Source organism: Aquarana catesbeiana, linkage group LG06, assembly GCF_042186555.1.
Source record: "Aquarana catesbeiana isolate 2022-GZ linkage group LG06, ASM4218655v1, whole genome shotgun sequence".
Classification (NCBI taxonomy): domain Eukaryota; kingdom Metazoa; phylum Chordata; class Amphibia; order Anura; family Ranidae; genus Aquarana; species Aquarana catesbeiana.
In genome coordinates this window covers 316,416,150-316,427,380 of record NC_133329.1, presented here as the reverse complement: position 1 = coordinate 316,427,380, position 11,231 = coordinate 316,416,150, and the positions used below count along the sequence as shown (strand labels likewise).

The window sequence follows — 11,231 nt, the reverse complement described above, 5'->3', positions numbered from 1 at the left end:
GTGGTTTCGCCTTCTGACCCAGAAATAAGTCATTGTAATAACCCGGAAGTTCCTGTGTTGGTCAGGATCTCCATCTAGGTGGCGAGGTCCCTCTTTAGCAAAGAGGCGGTGCTGTTCATTTTCCGGATAAGGGCATGATATGTACTTGTGCTTAATCAATGTGGGGTGGATGTGGTAGTTAGATTTGGTGTGGGTGGGGTTCATTGATTTGTTTGGCATCCCCACACATTTGCTTCTGGCCCATGTGCACCAGGGATGAGCCAAACACCCCCCGGTTCGGTTCGCACCAGAACATGCGAACAGGCAAAAAATTTGTTTGAACACGCAAACACCGTTAAAGTCTATGGGACTCGAACATGAATAATCAAAAGTGCTAATTTTAAAGGCTTATATGCAAGTTATTGTCATAAAGTCATTTAAAAGTACTCGCGGCTATATGAATTGTCGGTCCGACAATACACATAAAAGTTCATTGATAAAAACGGCATGGGATTTCCCCACAGGGGAACCCCGAACCAAAATTAAAAAAAAAAATGGTGTGGGGGTCCCCCTAAATTCCATACCAGGCCCTCCAGGTCTGGTATGGATATTAAGGGGAACCTCGCGCCAAAAAAAAAAAAAAAAAAAAGGCGTGGGGGTCCCCCTCAAAATCCATACCAGACCCTTCAGGATTTTAAGGGGAACCCCGCGCCAAAATGATACAAATACCAGACCGTTATCTGAGCACGCAACCTGGCAGGCCGCAGGAGAGAGAGCGCCCCCCCCGAACCGTACCAGGCCACATGCCCTCAACATTGGGAGGGTGCTTTGGGGGGTCCCCCCCAAAGCACCTTGTCCCCATGTTGATGAGGACAAGGGCCTCATCCCCACAACCCTTGCCCGGTGGTTGTGGGGGTCTGCGGACGGGGGCTTATCGGAATCTGGAAGCCCCCTTTAACAAGGGGACCCCCCGATCCCGGCCCCCCCTGGGTGAAATGGTAAGGGGGTACCCCTACCATTTCACAAAAAAAGTGTCAAAAATGTTAAAAATGACAAGAGAGTTTTTGACAATTCCTTTATTTAAATGCTTCTTCTTTCTGCTATCTTCTTTCTTCTATCTTCTATCTTCCTTCGGTTTCTTCCTCCATCTTCTTCTTCTTCTTCCTCCGATCCTCTGCTTCTTGCTTCAGTGTTCTCGTCTGGCATCTTCCTCCGCAGCGTCTTCTTCCCTTCTTCGTGCTCAGGCCGCTCTGCATCCATGGGAGGCTCCCGCTGTGTGACGCTTCTCATCTTCTGATGGTTCTTAAATAACGGAGGGCGGGGCCACCCGGTGACCCCGCCCCCTCTGACGCACAGGGACTTCCCTGTCCGCCCCCTCTGACGTCACGGGGAAAGCCTATGGGAAGTCCCCGTGCGTCAAAGGGGGGGTTACCGGGTGGCCCCGCCCTCCGTTATTTAAGAAGCTTCAGAAGACAAGGAGCGTCACACAGCGAGAGCCTCCCATGGATGCGGAGCGGCCCGAGAAGAAGAAGGGTAGAAGACGCCGCGGAGGAAGATGCCGGACGAGAACACCAGAGGAAGAACCAGAAGAAGAAGAAGATGGAGGAAGAAACTGAAGGAAGATAGAAGAAAGAAGGTAGAAGAAAGAAGATGGAAAAAAGAAGACTTTAAATAAAGGAATTGTCAAATGACTTTTTTTCCTTTGAAATGTCATTTTGCTGTCAGACTGTTCTAAACACAGGAAACATGCGCCCTTTTACAGGCATACTATAGACACCCCCCAGGTACGAAATTTAAAGGAATATTATACTTTTATTGTTTCACTTTATACATTATTAAAATCTCTGCTCTCGAAAAAACGTCTGTTTTTTAACCACTTCAATACCAGGCACTTAGACACCTTCCCGCCCAGACCAATTTTCAGCTTTCAGCGCTGTCGCAATTTGAATGACGATTGCGTGGTCATGCTACACTGTACCCAAACAAATTTTTTATCATTTTGTTCCCACAAATAGAGCTTTCTTTTGGTGGTATTTGATCACCTCTGCGGTTTTTATTTTTTGCGCAACAAATAAAAAAAGACCAAAATTTTTGAAAAAAAAACAAGTTTTCTTTGTTTCTGTTAAAACTTTTTGTAAATAAGTAAGTTTTCTTCTTCAATGACGGGCACTGATATGGCTGCACTGACGGGCACTGACGGGCACTGTTACGGTGGCACTGATAGGCACCGATGAGGTGGCACCAATGAGGTGGCACTGATGAGGTGGCACTGACGGGCACTGATGATGGGCACTGATAGGCAGCACTGATGGGCTCTGATAGGTGGCACTGATAGGTGGCACTGGTATGCAGCACTGATGGGCACTCATAGGTGGCACGGATGGGCACTTATAGGTGGCACTGATGGGCACTCATAGGTGGCATTGATGGGCACCCGTAGGTGGCATTGATGGTTACTTATGGGTGGCACTGATAGTTGGCACGGATGGGCACTGATAGATGGGCACTGATTGGCACGGATGGGCACTGACAGGTGGCATGAATGGACACTGATGGGTGGCACTGATGGCACTGCTTGTTTGCAGTGATGCCCCTAAGGGTGGCATTGCTGGGCATCACTGCAACATAATGGTGCCAATCAGTGCCCATTTGTGGGCACTGATTGGCACAGATTTGGCACACTGGGCACATGTGGATGGCCATGGGGTACATACCTGGCCATCCACATGTTGCCCCTTCCCTGGTGGTCCTAGTGGCGATCCCTGGTGGTCCAGTGTGGTGATCTGCGGGGGGGCTGCGCTAATAAACAATCAGCGCAGATCCCCCCTGCCAGGAGAGCCACCGATCGGCTCTCCTCTACTCGCGTCTGTCAGACGCGAGTGAGGAAGAGCCGATCAACGACTCTTCCTATTGACAGCGTGATCAGCCGTGATTGGACACGGCTGATCACGTGGTAAAGAGCCTCCGCCGGAGGCTCTTTTACCAAGATCGGTGGAGCGGTGTGTCAGACTGACACACCGCTCCACCGATCGCCGCGGTGCGCGCCCCCGGGGGCGCGCTGCGGCATGTTATCCTGCTGGACGTCATATGACGTCCAGTCAGGATAACAGAACCACTTCCCGGACGTCAATCCGCCATAGGGCGGGCGGGAAGTGGTTAAAAAAATGTTTGCATTGATACATGTCCCCTGGGGCAGGACCCGGGTCTCCAAACACTTTTCATGGCAAAGAACTTGCATATAGGCCTTCAGTGAGAACTTTGGATTTTACAGGTTTGATCCCCATTGACTTCCACTACTCCAGCATATGTGATCTGACAGGCATTATTGCCGGCAATAGCGCTGCTTTCTATTTGCATTAGCGCTGACTTTCTGAGAGTTGAAGTCTTTCTAGCCTTTTTTGAGAGCTATTTTTTGGTACTGCAGGATCATTTTTTGGCGCCATAGTAAATGACCCCCAGTATCTACTCTTGAGGTTGATTATATAGTCTGTTAAAGCACAGTGGAAGTTTGAACTCATTAACTCATGAAGTGGTTGGGGATAGCACAAAGTAAAGTTCCACAAAAAGCACTGGCTATTTTAGGACAGCGACATGCTACTGTTATAGTAGGTAGTGACTTGTGCTGAAGTAGGTCTGTATAGTGGGGGACAAGGTTCCCCATCATAACCAAGTAATTATCATAATACAAGTGTAGCAAAGTCTTTAGCCTCTTCCAGTCTAATGAGGACCTCTAAGGCCAAAGATAGCTGACATCCTTCAATATGTAGTGGGTTGTGAGGCATAGTGGGTGCAAAGATGGTGAAAATCATTGGGTGCCAGACACTTCTTGGATGTAAAAGATGTTTTATTTCTCTTAACAGTCCTTTTTGTATTTTTGGGGTAAAGAGAGTTAGGGCCAGGACACCCTTAAAGCGGAGGTTCACACAAAAATCGAACCTCCGCTTTTCGGAACCCCCCCTCCGGTGTCACATTTGGCACCTTTCAGGGGGGAGGGGGGTGCAGATACCTGTCTAAGACAGATATTTGCACCCACTTCCGACATAGACTCCCACGGGAGTCTATGCCTCTTCCCGTCCCCACCGCGCTGTCTGCTGGGACACACACGGGACACACATAAGGAATAAGGAATGACATAATTTCCCCAAGTCTGAGAAGAGTCATTGTAACTTTTGAATGTAAGAGCTAATGCAGAAGGTGGTGGATATAAATCTGTATACCCGGTCAGAAAGATTTGCTAAAATGAGTGTGTAGCTGAATGCTAGCCAGCTGTGTGGATTCCATGCCACCCCGCCACCATGAGCTGCCTGCTTGGCTGTGTCCCCCCTCCTCCACAGTCTTTGCACTGTGTAAACAGGGCGGCAGTGAACAGCTGAAGAGTGGGCTAAATTGTTCAGTATGCAATCCCTCCTTCAACCCCACTAACGCTGCAGAGGGGGACAGAGTGTGCAGCAGCAGGCTGCATGTGTCTGCTCAATCCCCCACTCCACCTCTCTCCTGACAAGCTGTGAAGGAACCAATCAGGAAAGACTAGAGAAGGATAATGGGATATGTAGTCCCCCAGAAAGCACTACCCATTGGAAGAATTGGGACCTGAACTAAAGCCCCCACCAAGCCTTGCTTGGAGAGAAGGAAGAGACAAATTTTCTCTAGCAAAAAATTCAGGAGAGGAGTCAGTGCAGCGTGGGGAGAGATTGTGGGAGGATTGTGCTATGGGGATCATTCCAGAGAGAGAGGGAGAGATATTAAGCAATTGAAAAGCCATTGATGTGTGGGGAAACCAGAGAGTACAGAGCTGTGACTTGAGTGTGGAGGGACCAGGCTACTGCAAGGATCCAGTCTTTTCTGTGCTGTAGACCGGAGTCACCCCATGCAATCCAGAGTGAGCAGGCACCTAACCAGATGAATCACTGCTGCTGTGTCACTGGGTCCGATGAGAGGACCTTGTGGCCATGACTTGTTGCTACTTATTGCTTAATGACTTAGCCCTTAGGAACTGACTACACTACTGCTTTATAGCTCTTTTATTGCCTACAGGCCTTAATGACTGTCCTCGTGCATGCCAACAGTATCATTGGGCCCCAACGTTAGCAAGCTGAAGAGTCAGGATTAAAGACTGGCCTTTTACAGTTGCTACCCAGAGACCTTTGCCCCCTTTTCTTAGTTCAAGTGGTACCTTTCAGGGGAAGATGAAAAAAGGTTTATTTTTATTGACAATGCTGAAATCATTTAAATAACACAGCAAATACACACTCAGATTTGTAAAAGGCTTTTTAGCTTTTATTTTTATTGTTTTTGTATTATTTTTTTTTTTAATGTTGCACTTGGAAAAACATCATAATTTGGCCAGTAATTGCAATAGATTAGACATCAAGCTTAATAAAGCATTTTGTAGCATAGGTTAGTAGCTGAGGAAATGTGCTGTGTTTTCAACACTGAATAAATGTCCATGTGACTTCCATAGTGTGTCTGCGTACTGCAAAAGAAGAGAGGAACATAGGTTAGAGCATATTATAGAATGATGCATAGGAATAATCAGCTGCATCCCAAGTTACTTAATATTTTGCTAGTAGGATGAAACAAAATTGGAAAGTTATTATAAAAATAAAAGTTCGGTCAAAATTATTTTTTTCAGATTTGCATAGATTCCCAGTTAATATAATCTCTTGGGTATCTTCAGACGCTGGGAGCATGCAAGTTCTTCGAATTTACCACAGACTTGAAAATTGGTCTCATTCACCCTCTTGCTTTTTCTAAATTTTATGGATAATGCAACTACCCAAGCAGGAGCAGTAAGACTCTGTCTAGCTGTCAAAATATTTATGAGATACAAGCCATTGGACCCTCCTATGTTAAAAATATTAGTTTTGTGAGGATTGGCCTCTAATTGTTATGTATGTAGCCCCTTGTGTCCTTGGGTACCTATTATCGTCATGCCTTCTACTGTATATGATTTGTTTTATTAATCAGTATATGAACTTACATTCCTTTTCCTGTGTTACCACCAGCGAGGTCTGTTGTGGTGGCGGTGGTAGTAGTTGTTGTTGTAGCCTCCATAATATCCGCCATTATAGCCTCCATTATAGCCATTATAGCCTCCATTATAGCCTCCCCAAGGACCATAACCATATCCAGGATACAAACCGCCAACAACAGCAACCTCTGGCTGTACGTAGACATTGGGCCTGTAACTACCATTATAAAAACCACGGTTATATCCACCACCAGTCCCTAGCCCGATATAAGCTCCTGAAAAATAAAGGAAAAATATGAACCACAGTTACTGAAATCAACACACCTGCTTAGACAAGTAGGGCCTGAAAGTTTCTATATAATATTTTTTATATGTACCATAAGTAAGCAATGTTATCTAATATTTAAATCTGAACTCCAGAGAAAAATATAAGACACAAATGTTTGATTTTCTTTAGATTTCAGGCATTTGATCTCCCAGCTTGGGCAAGGCCAATTATTCCATGCAGCAATGTATGCTAAGAAAGTGCTGTCTGGGGTGACAAAAGAGAATTTATATCTCACCTCTTTGCCACTTCTATGAGCCTTCTCATTACAGACAGACAATAAGGTTGATGGCACACAAGGTCATCCATCTGTAGTTCATCTCTCCCAGAGCTTTAGAGCACCTGGGAAGGACAGGTGGAGCATCCAACCCCACTGCAGGCAACCTGTCAAAGTCTATGACAGACTGTTGTTGGATGGTGCTGAGTGCTATACCAAGAGGTTGCAGACATTTGGGGGACAAGGAACATGGATCCAGAACACAGAATACCTGCGGGGAGTGATGTTGGGCTGGATGCTGCTCATGTTCCTCCTGAGCGCACCAAAGCACTAGGAGAGACATACTGCAGATAGACAGCCCCATATGCAAGGGGAAACCATATAAGGATGCCATCATCAGCTATACACTATTTCCTTTGTGTTTGTGATAGAAGAGGCAAGTGATGGACTAATTGTGGTAACTGAAACAGATGATTGAACTGGTAAATAGATATAATATATGGCCAATATTCAGATAAAATGTCTGACATTACTCTAACACTGAGAACACATACAAATCATCTTCACTTAAGTCATACATTTCTATTATGATCATTTGTTCTTTCCCATACTCTCATGTTAAAAAAAAAAATGTTCATCACTACTGAAGCAAAAAAAAAATAAAATAAAAAGTTGTCACTGCATATGAAAACTGTTTAAGAGTACCCCACATTTAACACATTTACTGCAAGTAAGGATATTATTCTAATAATAATACTCAAAAATATATTTGATCTAACCAGAAATTCCAAATGCAAATCCAAATGGTAATATTAATGCCATAACCAAGTTCTTAATTAAAAAAAAAGAAAATCATATCATGGAAAAGACTAATTCATTCAAGCATCAAAAAGAAATGTATAAATATAGTTAGAAATTTATTGTAGCAAGTTACTAACCTACACCTGCGAAAGCCATGTTGTTGGATCTAAAAAAAATAAACAGAGATACTTGGTTAAAACTTTATGCTTATCAAAAAATAAAGAAAAATATATTACTCATATTAGGCCTGCCAGCACTAATTTTATTTAGCTGTTTTTTTTTTCTTTACTATACTGAGTATTGTAAAGGATCATATAGAGACTATACACTGCAATGTAATATAAAACAGATCATGAAAGCTGCATAAACATGGACTCTCCACAGAAATGTGTCTGTTGCTCAAACAGGGTAACATGTGGCTGCAGGCATAGGGGTTGATTTACTAAAGGCCAATAGACTGTGCACCTTGGAAAGGGCAATTGCACTCTGCAAGTGCAGCTGCTCCAGAGCTTAGTAAATGAGATAAAGCTTCACTTTGCAAAGAATACCCAATCACATGCAAGGAAAATAAAAAACAGCATTTCTGCTTGCACATGATTGGTTGATGAAAGTCAACAGAGCATCTGCTTATTTACTAAGCTCTGGAGCAACTTCTCTTGCAGTGTGCAACTACACTTTCCAAAGTGCACAGTCTTTTTGCCTTTAGTAAATCAACCCCATAGTCTCTATAAGTCTCTATAGCCCTTATAAGACTCAATAAAACAGAAATGAACAATGATACTTGCATTTATACTCATAGACATTCCTCACAGTGAAGTCCAGGGTAGCTCTGATAAAACAGGTGAGCAGCTGAAGAGATCCAAGGATGAAGCACCACCCCACAGAAAATGACATACTCTGGTGGCAGTCAGGGAGGGGATACCTGTAGTAGTTGGGTCTATTGGAGAAGCTGCATGCCATTAGGTTCTGTCCTGGCTGCCTCCCCGCTGGTTCTAACAGCGGAGGGCCCTATCACCTGGCTGCAAATCACTTGCCCAACCAGCTCTACCTTATCAAGTGTGGCCTCCTTGAGTCGCTGAGGGAGGCAAGCAGAGAAACACATCTTCCCTGGGCAACTCCAAGAATTTAAAGAGTTGTCGGAAATGGAGTTAAAGGGGCCCGTACCTGCATTTGAGCATAGTGAACAAAATAGACACTCCTGCACTCCACCCTATTTGAACTTGTTGTCCCTTGCAAGTTTTCAGACCCTTCACATTCATCCTGTGCAAAGGGTACAGGGAGTCTCTCAATGCTAGGTCTCTGGAAGCACCTCAGGGGTGGAGTCTTGGCTCCATCTTTGAGACAGGAGGTGGTGTGCTTCTCTTTTCATTCACGTCATTGGTAGGTGGTTCAGGGGGCTCTACAGCAAGACTATGGACCTGAGCTGGGTGACCACTGGGCTGTGCAATAATATTGTCAGGAAAAATTACCTTCCCTGGGAGTCTTGGAGATAATGGTGGGAAAGCGGGATCAGCCACCATTGAACTTCTGGTGGCAGAGACATTTGTGGCTCGCAATCTTGGATGGGTTCCGCAAAATCCCCTTTTCCACGGGTTTCAGTAGATTTGAGGAGTGTAAGTGTCTGTTTTTCTTGAGCTACTTCTCACTAGAGATTTTAGACCAACACATCTGGAATAGGCTTTGTAGGACAGCTCCAGGGACTTCTTCCGACAACATTTGCAGTTTTCCTTACTAGTGTGTACATTGGACTAACACACTGTCCCTACATTGAAGGTCAAACCTTTCAACTCTCCTTACTCCACCTATGACCCATTTATACAAACTGTTGGACTTCAGACAGGCGTTGTTTTCACTCTCAAAAATAAGGAAGTCAGAGTGTGTTCAATTTCTCCACAGGTATGTGGTCCCCTCAAGAGTATGCCCAAATATAACATGGTAAGGTGAGTGGCTTGTCAAGGAATGTACTGTATGGTTGTGTCTGCAAACAATTTCAGCTAAATAATGGACACTTTTCCTTACTTTCTCCCAAGCCAATATTCTCAGCAGTCTTATCTGTGTATTATTGGTATATAGTAGTATGCAACTTCTTACTGCCTAGAGAGTGGCACCATTATTGGAAGAACGTGCTTTCAAAACGGGATCCCTGGTCTCAATGTAAATTTCGTGGACAGTCAAAAGGAAGCAGGAGTGTTCCCATACCATCTGGGCAGCAATATTGGTGGTCCGGCTGTGGGTTAGCACTGCCATAACTAGCTTGGTAACATGTTCCACCATGAGGAGAATGTGCTGGTATCTGTCTTTTGGCATGTGGAGTTTAAAAAAGTTGATGATCAGTACTTTCAGAAGGGCAGACGTGTGGCAGATCAGAGGTGGAATTCAGGTCTCAGCACCCTTTGACACTGAACAGACCACATAGGGTCTGCGGACTTCTTCAACCATCTGGAACAGACCTACACACATGGCTTGCCTCTTGAACCAGGTGAATGTTTTGTGACTCTTCCATGTGGATTCTCTTTGCCATAGAGGGCCCTTGACAGTATGACCTGCCATGATAAGTCATGGGGGAACAAATTTGTCTTCCTTGGGCATGTTCAGAAATCAGGGAGGTGTGGGAAAAGTTGTTAAAGAGACCTGTGCCTGCATCTGAGCATAGTGAATAAATGGGCAAAGTACAGGGGAAAATATAATTTCTTAAAGGTCCTCCTAAGCTCACTTCTAACTTCTTTATTAAGCCACCCTTAAAGCTGTGGTTTTATGTGAAGAGACCCCTAACCCCAAATGACGTCATCTCCAGTAATCTTTCTGAGACTAGTGACACTGGAGAAAGCGTATACCACAATTTAATCTACAATGACTGACAACATAAAATAAATGTGTTTTAAGTTTAAAGCTTTAAAGACAAAAAGGTTAAAAGAGCTTTGTGAATTATTATTTCCCAAACATAAAATACTGTGCATTTCCACATTAGAAAACCACTGATGATGGGACACTATGGGGGAGATTTACTAAAACTAAAGAGTGCAAAATCTGGTCCAGCTCTGCATAGAAACCAATGAACTTCAAGGTTTTATTGCCAAAGATGACCTTAGAAGCTCATTAGCTACCAAGCACAGCTGCATCAGATTCTGAGTGTTAATTTTAGTAAATCCCCACTATGTGTGAGAAAATCTCTAAATGAGTCCCAGATATCAATAAAAACCATACAGGGGTTCTAATCCTCTCCCAATCTATCCAATACAAAAAAGTGTGGCTAGATATATGTCTCTAAATTGTATACTCTACAAAGATTGACAAATAACGAACATAGGTTACATACCAGAAACTGGCTCCTTGAAGTAGAATAAACTTGATTATTATCCACAGAAAATCAGCTGCTTTTATATCAATACTAGGACAGGGAGGAGACAGTAAACTACAATGGGCATGACTAACTCAATTTTTGTCACTGTTATTCCATATTACATTCCATATTCTATAGTTATTAGCTGCCAGCCCAGTTATATTCCCAGTTTAAATGACACTGCATTTGTAAAGCCGGAGACACATTTTAATTAGCACAATAACAACAGGCAACACGTGACATTTTCAGAATATAGCAGGTAACAAACACCTGGGGAAAAATCAAAATTCACTTTTTATACTTTAGTATAAAACATGGTAAACACAGTTTTTTTTTTTTATTTCCTTACTTTACCGTATGCTTTGAACTCAAAATATAATATTTTTGTAATATTAATTAGATTTTTTGTAATAATAATAAAATGATATATTTTACACCAAAACAGAATTCAGTCTTATACTTTAGTATTGTAAATTAAATAAATTCTTTTTGTATTTTCTTACCCTAGAGTATATTTTAGATGCAAAATATAATACCGTTTTTATTGGCGTATAACACGCACATTCATTTTAAGAGGGAAGTTTCAGGAAAAAAGCCT

The 11,231-nt window shown here is 43.4% G+C and overlaps 1 long non-coding RNA gene across 1 annotated transcript; it reads right to left on the bottom strand.

The window, feature by feature from the left end:
• Positions 1-5,234: 5,234 nt before the first annotated feature.
• LOC141146914 (uncharacterized) lies at positions 5,235-10,729 on the bottom strand. Its single transcript, XR_012244998.1, has 4 exons — positions 10,610-10,729; positions 7,431-7,459; positions 5,960-6,225; positions 5,235-5,452 (listed from the first exon to the last, which is right to left on the bottom strand). It is a non-coding gene; the product is annotated as an uncharacterized lncRNA (long non-coding RNA).
• Positions 10,730-11,231: the final 502 nt, after the last annotated feature.